At 39.5% G+C, this 14,731-nt stretch overlaps 1 long non-coding RNA gene and 1 pseudogene across 2 annotated transcripts in view; both read right to left on the bottom strand.

Annotated features, from left to right (window-relative positions):
- Positions 1–14,731, bottom strand: part of LOC123001989 (uncharacterized) — a 520,842-nt gene that overhangs the window by 311,626 nt on the left and 194,485 nt on the right. The window lies entirely within an intron of this gene.
- On the bottom strand, positions 8,464–13,124 carry LOC113267922 (L-lactate dehydrogenase B chain-like; annotated as a pseudogene).

Below are 14,731 nucleotides of genomic sequence, written 5' to 3'. Positions count from 1 at the left end.
AAAGAAAAAGAAAAAGAAATGGAGACCTAGAGGCTGAGGAGAAATTAACCAGTCAAAGAAATGAGCAGTGGTGCTTGGGAGATGGGGGATTGCAAGGAGGTTTAAGTGAAGAGAGGTTCAGAGAGCAAAGAACAAAGACCTGTACAAAGGTTCTGGGGAGAAAGAAAACTGGAGCATATTGTGGCAATCAAGTGACCTTTAGGATGACTGAGTGCAGAGCCCAAGAATGGAGTGGGTGTGGGAGAAGAGAGGTAAAGAATAAAGCTGCACCCAAAGCAGGGATTTCATTTTTGTCAATTATATTTAGAGATGAGATTTTATACTGAGGGCCACAAGAAGAGAGTAAAGTGTTTTGTTTGTTTGCTTTTATCAGGGAATGACTGGATGCACTTCGAGTTCTCTAGATGCCGTGTCTACAACAGATTGTGTGGATTGGCAGGGCTGTGGCTGACTAAACTGGCATTGAAGAAACCTGCAAGGAAACTGATGGGCACAAGCTGAATGAAGCAACAGCAGGTAGACTGGAAAGAAATGGGTGGTATAGGTTTGAGAGAGATTTGATTGAACTTGGCTCTAGACGTAGAGACTGGGGAGGATGCAGAGTTAGGGATGTTCTCCATGATTCTGTGTGTTTCAGGTTGGAGAAGCTTCCCCACCTTATGCTATGCTGCAAAATGCTCAAAAAAGACTGGCAGTCAAAAGTGTCCATGAGTTTGAACAAGAAGGAAAGAAAGAAAGGAAGAAACTAAAGTTACAAAGAGGAAGGAAATAATCCACATGGTGATTTTTGAAGGAGTGTGTGCAGCAGGTAGGGAAAGAGAAAGACAACAGGGAGATGAAACCCACCTCAAGGTCAAGGAGTTAGCTTAACCCTGAAGAAAGGACATCTTTCCACTTTATTCAGAAAGAATGTTTGCAGGTATGAAGGACAACAGTTGAAGGAGTTGCTGCCAGGTCCCATTTGTGTGTGTGTGTGTGTGTGTGTGTGTGTGTGTGTGTGTGTGTGTAATAAGAGATGAGGCCACTTACTGACAGGCTCAAAGAGAATTAATGAATTATACAAGGAAATTTTGAAATTGACTATATTAAAAAATGTTAACAGCAACTAGAAGCATATAAGTTTGCTAAGAGTCCTTGAGGTCTAGTTCGTGTTGGTGACCTTGCATGTGTGTGGTAGTGAACTACATGGTTGTGTATTTTGGTTCAGTAATTTTCAGGGACATAGGCTAATGTACAAAGAAGTTGGGCCATTGCTTCATTTTAGAAATTTTTCAAGTGAATGTGCCAGAGGATAAGGAGGGAGGCGAGGCTATTGGCAAGGGTGATTGATGTAAAAGACACTGGTGCATAAGCTGGTTAAAGACAAAAAAACAAAAACAAAACAACAAAAAACAAAAACTGAACAAAGCTGAGAGATAAAGAACACACACGGGAGTATGCAGACCATAGATCTTGATAAGGTCTAGAATTCAGTTATTCAGTGAGAATCATTGATGAGGCACTAGGAAAGGTAGGAGATTCTAGTTAGAGAGTAGCAGGCTCAAACATAAAATCTTAGAAGCTGGATTGTTCCTAGGGGTACCAAGTTCTGGAAGGGCATAACTGCAGTAGGGGTGGACACACAGTGCAATTGGAACCAATGAGGTCAAGGTTTGGAATGGCCATCAGAGTGGACATGGAAATGACTTATCATAGTTTGAATGGGAATAAAGAGGAAGAGTCAAGTATGGTAGGACGAATAGTAGTGAAGAAAGCAAAAGGAACAACACATTGAGGTTATCACATGCAGACAGAAACCTGTGCCTGGTCACACTCAGAAGATGCAGCAAATTTCACAAGGGCAAATGGTGCTGCCTTGAGCCCAGGGCAGAGGAGGAAGGGAGAGGAAAGGATGAGGTAGCAGAGGTCTCGGATTCGCATTTTACTCCAAGGAACTTACAAAGGTGTATTTATTTCCCAACAGAAGAGATAAATAAAGAGAGGCTGACAAACATATTTGTCTAACATTTGCGGATTTAAGTAGCAGGTTGTACGACAACAGGGAAATGAAATGGCACTGCCATTGTATCCGAATTGAAAAAGTCATAGAAAACTGTAAATAGTAGTTATTACTGTTTCCAAAATTTGCTCTCAGTCTCCAGAAACCTTCTAGAACCCAGAAACTTGATGAGGAGGTGACTTTAAAAAGAATAAAGATGTTTGTGGCAAGAAAAAAAAAATAAAAGAGCTGCTGGTGGAGAGAGACAGAGATGGTCCATAATTAATATGAACATCAATCTTTTTGAAATGTCAGGGTGAAAGCCTATTCTTGCTGAAATAATTTGATTCACTGTCTCTTAAAATAGCACAAAAAGCAAGAGAAAGGGGCATTGGCAAGAAGAGGTTGGTAAAAACAAGAACACCTGGTTTCTTCCCATATTTCCTTGGTGCGCAGGGTCCTGGGGGGTGAGGTTTGCTTGATGTTACATGCTGGGTCCAGGACTGCTCTGGGCCCCCAGCCACTCAGGGAGGAACAGCTACTGGTTTGAGCAGTAGAGAAATCTGCAGAGAATGGGAAGTCCCGTGATTTATACTACAATTTATACTCTAAATGAAGTCAAGTCCCAGAGGTATTTTAGCCTAAAGTGCAAGCTTTCCTCATGGTACATTCTAGAAACACCCCTTCAAACTGCTGACACTGTTCTAGAATACCAATACACCATCATTGTTCCATCTGATGAAGTGGCTGCTATAGGACAAGCACGCACTTTCAACGTATGGCTTCCTTCAATTCCTACATCAGCCCTGTGTGGGAGACATAATCCCCGTCTTGGAGAGACGGAAAAGAGAGACCTAGAAAGGTTAAGAGTTAAATAATACACTTTAGATACAAGTCATTGTCCCTGCGACAGCCCCCCCAATGATCTTTCCACCATGTCACACTGCCTTCTGAACAAGTCTCTCTGGTCAGCACCACCTTCTCAGAAAAGGTTTGGAAAAGACACGACAACTTGTACCCTGGTGCTTCTCACAGCAGTGCTCCTTCCAGCTCAGTGACTCCATGGCCATCAGGGATCAGACCCAAGACCCTGAGAGAGCGCCGTGAATCCATGCTAGCCTTGGTTTACAGTCCATACCTGGAAGCTCATCTCTATGGCAAAGTACCCCAGAGCAAAGCACAGAGTTCTGTCCTTTGCTAACGCCGGAAGGGGCTCAGTCCCTCCAAGAGACAGCCAACATGCCCTGGTGATGACCTTCATTTATGCATTTTTTCATCCAACATGCATTTCCTGAGCATCATCTATGGACTATGTTCTGTGCCGGCATTCAGAATACATAAATCAATAAAACAGTGCACCTAGCTTCAGTGAGCTCCCAGATCAATAAGGGCAAAGCCATGAGGGTAAATGATGACAAGGCAGCTTGGCAGGGCAAAGGCAGCCTCATGTAAACTCCAAAGAACTAGGCAGAGGGAGAGAGGCAAAGATAAGCAACTCCACCATAGGATTCTCCATGGATACTGTGGACACACTCGGGCTTACACTCACTGCCTCCAGGGACATTTTGTTTTACCAGAAGTTTTACCACCTTAGCCATATTAAAAAGAGACAGAATCAGGGCCCTAATGTTAATTCTATTTTTTAGCCATAAGTCAATCCAGGACCAAAGGAAAATTAAATAAAAATTCAAAGACTTACTTTCCAAAAAGGCTAATTGACATTTTTTAATAATAATAAATGTGTTTCTACTAAAAAAAAAATGGGACTATATGACCAAAATATACTGGTTTATTCATTGCTGGTTTCCAGACATCAATCTTTTCTTTCCAGATTTCTGAAGATATTTTTACAGAGATACATTTTATCAATTAGTTTTGCTCGCTCTGGGTAACAGAAATCTTGGCAAGTAGAAGAAAGGTCGTTTTATCCCCCTTTTGCCTCATGAAAAATCCAAAATCTGGTAGCAAGCTGTGGTTAGTATTGTTTCAGAGGCTCGTCAGAGTCTCTGGGACTCTCTGCTTTTTCCTTTCAAACTGCTGTTCCCTGCCTGATGCTGTATTAATGGAGAGCCTGGCTGATGTGTGTCCTAGGCAGCCAGAAGGGGAGACTAGCCAAGGAAAGGGGGCATGCGCCAGCTAATGCTGCCTTTCTTTCCTGAAGCCCTGCCTAATAACCTCTGTCTACGTCTACATTGCAAAGTGGAGGTCACGTGTGTTACATCTCAAAGACAAACACCACTGCTGTGTCATCATCCCATCTACAAGGGAGGCTGGGAAGTTTACATATATGCACACACACACACACACACACAAATATTATATAAATATATATTTGTACTGGTCCCATTGTTGCTTCTCCCCTTGTAGGTTTCTGTTAATAAGAAAAATGGAAGAATGACTGCTCATGCAAATATTAATCTCAACCATAATCTTCAACATTTATTTGTAGAAAACAGTATGGCTTTGGCGTTTTAGGAAAACGTTTATAAATCACTAGATATTAATAAATTCTAATGCGGCAGGAAGAACAAGTCAGTGTGCTTAGCCACACTACCACGATCACAGAAATATTTTATAGCTCTCAAAACACAGACCGACATGCAGGAAGTTAAAGTACTGCTGATTCATTTGATTGAGTCTATACACCTGAATTCATTTTTTGTTCGAATCATTGCTTAATAACTTTATATTAATATGCTTAAACACTGGTTCATAAACTATGTGTCTTTCTTGGAAGAGAGATGCAAAGTGTCAAAAGGAAGATTCTTACATTTTTCTGCTTTGGTATCTTGAGATTTAGGGAAAGAGAAAATAGAGCATGAAGTAAAAATGCAATCTGATTTGAAGTTGGTATTCTTAGCCCAGCAATTCCAGCTAGCAAAGCAGTTAGCTGATTCAAAATAGTACCCTTCTTAAAAGACAAAACTAGTATCTCTGTGTGTGTGCACATATGTGTGTGTGTGTGTGTATAACAGGTGCATACTTACACATATATATATTTAGCATCTCAAACACATAGTTTCTTCTGAAATGGGGCTCACATATTTTAGGTTGTTTTATTGGTTCACTTTGCTGCTGCCGAGGAACAAAACCACTCCCTAGGCAAATCCTGTCTTCCAACAGGAGACTTCTTAATGTTTCATGTAGCAAAAAACGTAAAAGATGTCTCCTCTTTGCAAGGAATATATTAGCTGATGAGGTTATTCCACTCCCTGTCATCTTTTTAACATCTCAGCAGCTCTAGCAGTTGAGTTTACTAACTTCTGAGGCATTACTATCCTGGACAAATATTCCTGGACATATTAAAATACATCAGTAAATCAAGTGGTCTTATCAGCTGAATAACTGATTTATCATAAAACAAAACATATATTTCATCTATTATCAGTCAGGACATCTGCTGGACCCTAGGAATACTGGTAGGACTTCAGACCTCTGTGTCTCCAACACCGGAAACACAGTCAAGCAGTTATCAAACCCTACAGTGAGTTCCATGAGAGAACCATGTGATTTCTAGAAGATTTTTTTGAAATATTAGTTGAATAGAGAAAGCTGAGGGAAAATATATATAACCAAACCCAGTATCTTTATTTTACGCTTTTTTGTAAGAATAGAATACTTGAGCATCTAGTCAGGTGGATGACAATTACTATTTTTCTTAAACTAGGTACCCTTTACTGTGCCTTAGTATTTACTCATGTGAATTACACCCATACTCTTTTGTTTTTTTCAAGATTTATCTACTTACTGGGGGGGAGGAGCACACAACAGGAGGGAGGGGCAGAAGGAGAGAGAATCTCAAGCAGACTTCCCGCTGAGCGCGGAGCTGGAGGGATGTGGGGCTTGATCTCAAAACCTGGAGATCATGACATGAGCCAAAACCAAGTGTTGGACACTCAACAGACTGAACCACCCAGGCGCCCCTATACTCATAGGCTTTTTAATAACATAATAAAAACATTATTATGAAAAAAAAATAACAATAAAAAAATAAATAAATAAAAGGCTTTGGATTCTTATTAGTTCCTGAGGGAAAAAAAATTAAGTGCTGTTTTGCAGAGATATCCTTGATAAATCAATGCATTCTGCTGATTTCAGAAAGCTAAGAGCTAAAAATTATTTTGATTTTGATAAGATAATACAAGTAAAAATATTTTATTTTTCTGACTTTGGAAGAGTAACTATACCCTTTATGAAGCTGATATTCAGTGTGTGTGTGTATATGTGTGTGTGGGGGGGGAGAATATCTATGGTGAGGGCTATGGGAAGGTGAAGGTTTTCATTTTCTGCTAATTTGTTTTTATAAATTATTTTAAAAATCTGGTATAAATGAGATGAAACAGCTATTGATTGTCTTTGCGCCTCGTATCCAGAAAGAACTGGGCGCTTCCTCCTTGTGCAGGGACCACATTCTAGAGACTTTTTTCATGTCCTGGTAGATGCTTCAGACTTTCGTACTCAGGTGTTTAGTTTCTACTTAAAGGGCGGCAGTATCGACAGTGGACACAGCACAGGCTTTGGAGACGAATAGGAGCAGGCTGATGGTCTGAGCAGAGTGCCCATTTGTAAAATGAAGCCTTAACATTTATTTTATTAGGGTATTGCTGCTTAATGCATGTGAAGTGCCCACCCCAGTATGCAGTAAATGTCCCATGACTAGAGCCTATCAGTATTACTATCCAGCTATTTAAAACACCTCTGCACTTATTCTCCTCACATTAATTAAGACTGTTTAATTAATACCAGCTGAGGCATAGGGAAAGTAATTGTTTTCCTCTCCAGTATGAGAGGCAGAGACAATTGAGATAGGTCCCATTTCTACCATGTTATTTACTAATATATGTTCAAATGTCAAGTGATTTGTATTCTTATCCAGGATACAGATAACTCAGAAAATGATCGATTCAATAGGTAGAACTGCCAAGAGAGTAAATGGATGATTTAGGACTAAATAAGTTGGCCAAATATTATCAAAATATTCAATATGTTCCTTCAGAAGAGAACTGAAATATTTATGAAACTATGTTTCCTGACAAGCTGTTTAAAGCATATTTTGCTCTCTACCACCTCTTTGCAGTAAAAAAAGAGAATATTCATGAATAAACTTAATGAGAATAAAGCATGACCTCAATAAGGAAAAGTACAAATTACAACTGGAAGTTATAAAAGAACATGAATAAATGAACAAATGTATCCTATTCCTAAGAGAAAATTAAATATCATAAAGGTATCAATTCTCCATATTTAAAATATACTAAGTCCAACAAAAATGCCAAGAGTATTTTTCTTACTAGTTATTAGCTATATAATTCACCTAAATATATATATATAGAGAGAGAGAGAGAGAATTGAGAAAAAAATCATCTTAAAATATAGCATAAAGTTGATTACATTATCAAATTAATCTGTAGATCTTGATGGAGAAGGATAAATATTCCAGCAGATTATTTCTTGCACTAATTAAGGCAATACAAAAAATCAATGAGAAACAGAAAGATTTATCAAATTATTGTAACTGTGTACCAAATAGGACTTAAATTCCTTCAGCTCCATGTGACACCATTTACCAGTATAAAATATTAATGATTTAAAAAGTAAAAATTTCAAAAGAAGGATGTATCAGAACACATCCCAAAAAAAGCCAAAAAATAAAACAAAACAAAAAAATCTCCAAAACAAAAGGAAAAAAAAGAAATTTATAAACCTGACTTAAAACTTGAGCTCTGTGCTGACCACTACTTACTTCCCATCTGCTGGATTGTGCCCTCTCATTCAGGATATTTCTCTTATACATGAAGATGTGTCTTTTGTTCTTCTTATTTATATTCCTCTGTACATCTCTTAATGGATATTAGATGTTCTCAGGGTACTTTCACAAAAGGGAAAATAAGGAAATGATAACTTTTATGGGTGGGGTGCATGTCGTTTGCTTATAATTACTTCCTAGAACCTAGCATAATCCTTGTACATAACTGGCATTCATTCAGACTTGCTGAATAAATGAATAATTGGACAAGAACAAGAATACCAGTGGCAAGTCACAGTAGCTTTGAAAGAATCAAGAAACAGAACAGCACAGCTGGAAAAAAGGGTTGAGAATTGATTTAGTTGAGTCTTAATTTGCAGACGAAGAAACTGAAGCCCAGAATAAGGAAATGACGTATGCCCGATCACATGGTGTATAATGAGCTGAGGGTAAATAAATGAAAATTAATACTTCCCTTTGATATTTTTCTCTCTCTACCAGAACATCCAAAATATACCTGAAGTTGTGATTACAGCCCTGATCAGTTAAGAAAGACATTTTTTCTTCACATTTTTAAAATTTAGATATTCCATGAACTTAAGCACAGAGGAAAACAGGTAAGTACATTCTTTTTTTTTTTTTTTTTTTTTTTAGAAGCACACTATGATAGTTAATTTTATTTGTTCAAGGGCTCACATTGCAAGCATTAAACCAAATGGGGGCTTCGAGTCCGTAAGCCCACATCTGCATATTTAGGAAGAGAAAAACAAATGGCGATCCATGAACGTGGATGAAAACTAAAGGCTCACGGTTGTATTTTTATATTTTTTATATGTATGTTCATAAAAAATACAGTCTTTATATTTCCACTGCCTAGAAGCCAGAAGTCACAGGTCTTTTAGGTCTTTCTGGATGTCCCACAAGGTATGTGTACTTTTCTTGAGTGGAGCTACCTCACCATCATTCAGCTTCCAGTTGGTCACACTGGTTAGTCCCCACGTATTCAGGATACACAGAAGGCTCAGGAAGACTTCATTCTCCATGCCATACAGTCCCTTCACCATCGTTCACACTGGATGAGTACTGGATAGATTTTCAACATGGATTCGATGAGATCAACCGCACTTCGTCCAAAGGCCCAGCTGGTATATCCTTTTAGCTTGATGACTTCGTAGGCACTTTTGACCACCATCTTATGCACTTCCTTCCGATTTTCACTGTCATTGTCTGTTCCCATTTCTGGATTCAGTTCCTGGAGACAAACAGCTGTCACATTCACTCTACTCCACACAGACACACTTGAGTTGCAATGTCCTTCCAAAATTCACCCACGGCAGCTGCTGGGATGAATGCCAAATTTTTCAGCCATAAAATAGTGAAATCTAGCAGAATCCAGATTACACCCACTTCCAATCACATAGTGCTTGGGTAGTCCACTTAGCTTCCAGGTAACACATGTGAGAATATCCACTGGGTTGAAAACCACAAATATGATACAATCAGTACTGTATTTGACTATCTGAGGAATAATGAATTTGAGGACACTAACACTCCTCTGCACCAGATTGAGAGGGTTCTGTCCATCCTGCTGGCCAACTCCTGCAGTTACCACCAAAATCTTAGAATTGGCAGTTATAGAGTAATCCTTGTCTGCCACAATTTTAGGTGTCTGAAGAAATAAGCTTCCATGTTGCAGATTCATCATTTCTCCTCTGAGTTTATCTTCTAAAACATCCATCTGCACAAGTTCATCTGCCGGAGGCTTTCCCAGAATGTTGATGGCACATATCGTACCAATGTGTGCAACACCTACTACAGTGATCTGATTGTTTGGGATGGTCCTCTTCTTCTGCAACTGGTGCAATCAGTTTTGTTGTTATTGTTGTTTTTCTAGAAAGAGAGAGAGAGAGCAGGGGAGCAGGGGAGGGGCAGAGGGAGAGGAGAGAGAATCCCAAGCAGACTCCACACTAAGCACACAGCCCCACATGGAGCTTGATCTCACCACCCTGAGATCATGACTGAGTGGAAACCAAGAGTTGGAAGTTCAACCAGCTAGGAACTGAGCCACCCAGGCACCCCCAGTGCAATCAGTTTTTCCTCAAGAGTTGCCATTGTACCCACAACAGAGACAGTTGTTAAGAGTCATGTGAAGAAGACAATGAGGTAAATACATGCTACTTATTGGCCAGAGAGAATCTGGGAAGTTTTCTGAACTCTCTACCATTGTTAGCTTTCAGTATGAGGCCTAGAGATGAAACCACTTTACCTAATGTAAGCTTAGTTGTTAGCAGAAGAGGACGGGAGCTCAGTTCTCCTGGGTCCATGTTTAATGCTCTTTTCACCATACTCATACTAACCAGAACATTTCTTATTAAAACACAAAAGTACTAAGGAGAGAAAACAGGACCCAATAGCATTAAATTTTAAGAGTAAGTGGGAAAAAAAAATTAATACTTCAAGAGGATATGTAAAATAGGATATATTTATTCAATCAGCATTAATTTGGCTAGCATACATTTATTAATCACCTACCATATGATGACACAATACAAGGTGTGAGAGATGTAACAATGAATAGATCAGAAGTTGCTCTTGCCCCCATGGGGTTTTCAGTTTAAGGACTAAGGGTCAACAATGAGATTGAGATAACACAATCTGCCACTCTAGGGATTGAGCTACTTTGGAGTAAAAATGTGACCACCTACCTGGACCTTTCTGGTTAACTAAAAGTAACTGAGGAACTGAGATTTTATAGAAATAAAAGTAAAAGATCATCTCTAAGAGAAACTATTTTCTGTGCCTAGACGCTGAAGTTTATTCCTCAATTCTTACATAGAAAACCCTGCACCTTAACAACCACAAATCCAAACCAGTCTTCAATCTCTAGATCAACCATCAGCCCTCATTAAAATGTACATAAAGTTGTCTCCAATGACTTCCACTAAATAGAATCAATCAATCTGAAATAAAAATAAGATCTTCGAGGGAGGTAAAAGTAGAAAGTTTTAGGAATCTTTGAGGAATAGCAAGTACTTCCAATATGCCAAATAAAGATCCAGGTCTGTATACATATCTACACCTTTCAAAGAGTTTTCAGATCAATGATATCACGAAGGCTCTAGGATTTGAATAGTAACACATTGGATATCGCGCTGGAATGCCGATGAAGGCATTGGCTTTTCCTAAACTGAGCTACTGAAAAGGAAATTCTGCACAAGCGACTTAAAGTAGAGTCAGTTGACCCTGCCATTGGGCAGCTCTGGTTTCCTGGGAAATATAAATAGCACAGAGAAGAGAGCCAAACATAGACATCACCTCCTCGTGGCACTTTGTTGAGTCTTGAGGGTGCCTAGAAATTCCTATACTTTCTTTTCCTTTAGCTCTATATTTTCCTACACTGGAGAGGGAAGAAAGCAGAGTTATGGGAGCTGAGTTGCAAAAGGAAACAGGATGTTGGATCAGCTTGACATGACAAGGTATCTCTAAGAGAGTAAAAGATCAGAAGTAAGGGTGACAAGGATAAAGCTACTACAGAAAGCCAGAGCCCAAGGAAAACTTAGGAAGGATAACCATTCTAAGAACTGGAATCCTGCCGTGCTGTAATGAGGACTGCTAGAGGTTCATAAGGTTTGCATAGTACACCAGGCACTATGCTTACTGCTTTGTATTTCTGCTTAAATCCTCATAGCTTGGTGAGTTTCCATCTATTCTGTCCCTGACAATTTACCCCAGACTGATGTGCCCAAACACCTATACTATCCTTGCCCCCTAGATGTGTCTCTATAGCATGGACCTCCTTTTCTAACTCTAAATGGAGTTGTTTTCATATTTAAGTAAAATTATTACTTCCATTGTTCATCTTTCCTATTTATGGGTTTTCCAAAAGGACAACTGAAATCCAAATGCCTCTTTGTTAAATAAGAGAGAAGATATGATATTTACCCAGAAGGCACTTTTTACAAAAGGACTACTGTGCACATGAGTGAATATAAAACTGGAAGTAACCTTGGAAGAAGGTCAAGGTCTTGGCTACTAGTCCTCTTTTCTCGCCCTGCTTGGTAATCATCAAAGGTCTAGTGCATGGTCTCCATAGGGCAGCCAGTAAAGAAAACTCAGAGGCAGGAACTATGATGTCAGAGGACAGAAAAATCTATGATTCCTGGCTTGGTTGTTGTTTACAGTTCCTACAGACATGTAAGGCTGCCTTACTCATCAGTCAGTTCAGGCCTGTGACAGCAATTCCGCATCCAGTCACTAAAATCAAGGAAGATGCGGGAAAGCCAGCTACAAGCAAAGGTTGATATAGACTGTTAACACCATAATATTGTTTAGCATCACAACAGACGTGACAAAGAAAAGGGAGTGAAGAACGAAGAATCTCTAAATAACAAAAAGCTCACAGAGGATAGCATATTTCCAGTTCTCTTGTCTCGGTTGGTTCTTTGGACTATTTTAACCATTTTCCTATTACGAAGGCCATCTCTGATTAAAACAAAGAGAAAAGGAAGGATGTGCCTGTTGTTTGTGACAGCATCATGTCTGTATGCGTGTGTTGGGTCCATATCTGTGTGTATGTGCCAGTCAATGCAGGGTTGTGCACCATCACACTAAGTGCTCTGTGGGTTATCATGGAACAGCTCTAATAACAAGAACACCCCAGACACACACCTGTTTGCCTCATACTAAATTTAAGACCCCTCACTTTACATCCAACTTTTATGACTTCCTCTGCCTCCCCTCTGCTTAAGGATCCAGAACATTTACCTCCTAGAAGAGAAGCTTTGGCTGTTCCCTTTGCCCTCTCCCTTTTCCTTCCAAACAGTCCTCCCACCACCTGAAGGAGTTGCCAAGGTCCTTAGAGGAAGGGAATTTTTTTTCTAAAACACCTGGAGAGGGTTGAAGTGAGCAGACAAGAAAACCTGGATTTACCGGCCAAAATACAGATTCCACTTAGTCTTCCCTGTGAGGTTAAGAAGTAAATCCCCTGCTTCGGTAGAGGTCCAATCTTGCCTCATCCATTTGAACCACCCATAGGAACAAGCCTCTACTTGACCCAATGTTGCCTTGAAGATACGATAGCTCCTGGTACTTTTAATTAAGAATCCCCACCTCCAACAAGGATATCCAGACCCAGCAGCATCTGGAAACAGAAACTAACAAAGAATGGCCACAAATTGCTCCAAGCTGATGGCAGAGAGTAGAATTGTTATTAATGGGAAATCATTGAATTTTGGCTCCAGTTAAGCCTGAAATATTAAGCATTTTCTAATGTTTCTCTCCATGGTAGTAAATTGACTGAAAATTGTGATTTTTTAATGGAAGATGTGATGAACCATTTGGCGACAGCCTCAGCTCTTTAGCTGAAATTTTCTCTTCTACTGTTTATTTGCTATTTTATTACTCAGAGCTTTAGAAATACTCCTCTTTTTAAAAGTCTTTATTTTAATCCCAGTTAGTTAACAGGCAGCGTTATATTCTTTTCAGGTGTATGATATAGTGATTCAGCAATTCCATCATCACCCTGTGCTTATTACAAACAACAAGCGTGCTCCTTCGTCCCCATCATCTCTTCCACACATCCCCCCAGCCCCCTCCCCTCTGGTCACCATCCGTTCTCTAGAATTAAGAATCTGTTTCTTGATTTGCCTTTCTTTTTTCCCCCTTTGTTTGCTTGCTTTGCTTCTTAAATTCCACATATGAGTGAAATCATACGTTATTTGTCTTTCTCTGACTGATTTACTTTGCTTAGCATTATACTCTCTAGCTCTGCTCATGTTGTTGCAAATGGCAAGATTTCATTCATTTTCGTGGCTGAATAATATTCCAGTGTGTGTGTGTGTGTGTGTGTCTGTGTGTCTCTGTGTCTGTGTGTGTCTGTGTGTTTGTGTATCTCACATTTTCTTTATCCATTCATCAATTGATGCCCACTTGGGCCGCTTCCATATTTGGCTATTATAAATAATGCCGCAATAAACATAGGGGTGTATGCATCCCTTTGAATTAGGAAACACAACTTCTCTTAACCAGACTTTTTCCCTGTAAAATTTGCTAAGAACCCAAGCTAAGTGAATCATTATTCAGTGTCACTTTTCTCAAAGTTTCCATTTAACTTTTACTAGTTTTGAAAAATGATGTTGATGTTATTGGTATGTCTCAGCTCATTGGTTGTGAACGTGAAATGGTTTTATTTTTTTTCCAAAAACTGTTTCCCAACTGTGATGTGTTTCTCCCCTTTCTTGATGGGCAATATTTCCCTTAGTGACATCTTGGTCTGACTTCTTGACTTTCCAGTCACTTTAAGTTATTAAAGGAGTCTTATTCAGGTACACAAGACTTCATTTGAAGAGGTAATTTCAATCTTGAAGCGTATTTAGCATAGGGGAAGCAGACTCATGGTGCATGGTGTATGTGTAGGGGAGGAGGGGTGTTATAACCTCTGCCTTTAAAGGTCTGGGGATTGTTGGGAGGAAGAGACAGTACACTTGGATGCTGTAATTTCAAAAGCTATGTCTCAGATCAGTGAGAGACGTTTCCAGGAGACAGGTTTAAACTCAATATATAGAAATTCTGCCTACAAATTAGTTGTCCAAAAATAGAAAATTTGACTTGTAAAGTTGTGCATATTCTTACATTAAGTAAAAGGTTGCTCAAGGAAGAAACCTTCATTATTCTTTTTACTCCTCCCCACCCAGCGACACCCACCAGCCCAGCCAATACCTCATCCATCAGCAATCCTGCCAGGCCTACCTTGGATCTCTTTTCCTGCTAGCACTGCCCTCAGACAAACCACCATCATTTATTGACTTGATATTGGAGTAGCCCCTCCTCTGGAACAGCCCCCAATTAGACTAGCCTCCTTCTTCCACCCTTGCCTTCCTACATCTTCCAACAACAGCCAGACTGGTGTTTTTAAAAATATGAATTACCTTATGCCTGTCTCTCCCTGAAAAGCCTCTGTGATCTCCCATGGCATTTCAATAAAATCCATGTTTCTTACCAAGACCACC

Source organism: Ursus arctos, unplaced genomic scaffold, assembly GCF_023065955.2.
Source record: "Ursus arctos isolate Adak ecotype North America unplaced genomic scaffold, UrsArc2.0 scaffold_8, whole genome shotgun sequence".
Lineage (NCBI taxonomy): Eukaryota > Metazoa > Chordata > Mammalia > Carnivora > Ursidae > Ursus > Ursus arctos.
The sequence above is the reverse complement of the archived record's forward strand: the minus strand, read 5'-3'. Positions and strand labels throughout refer to the sequence as shown.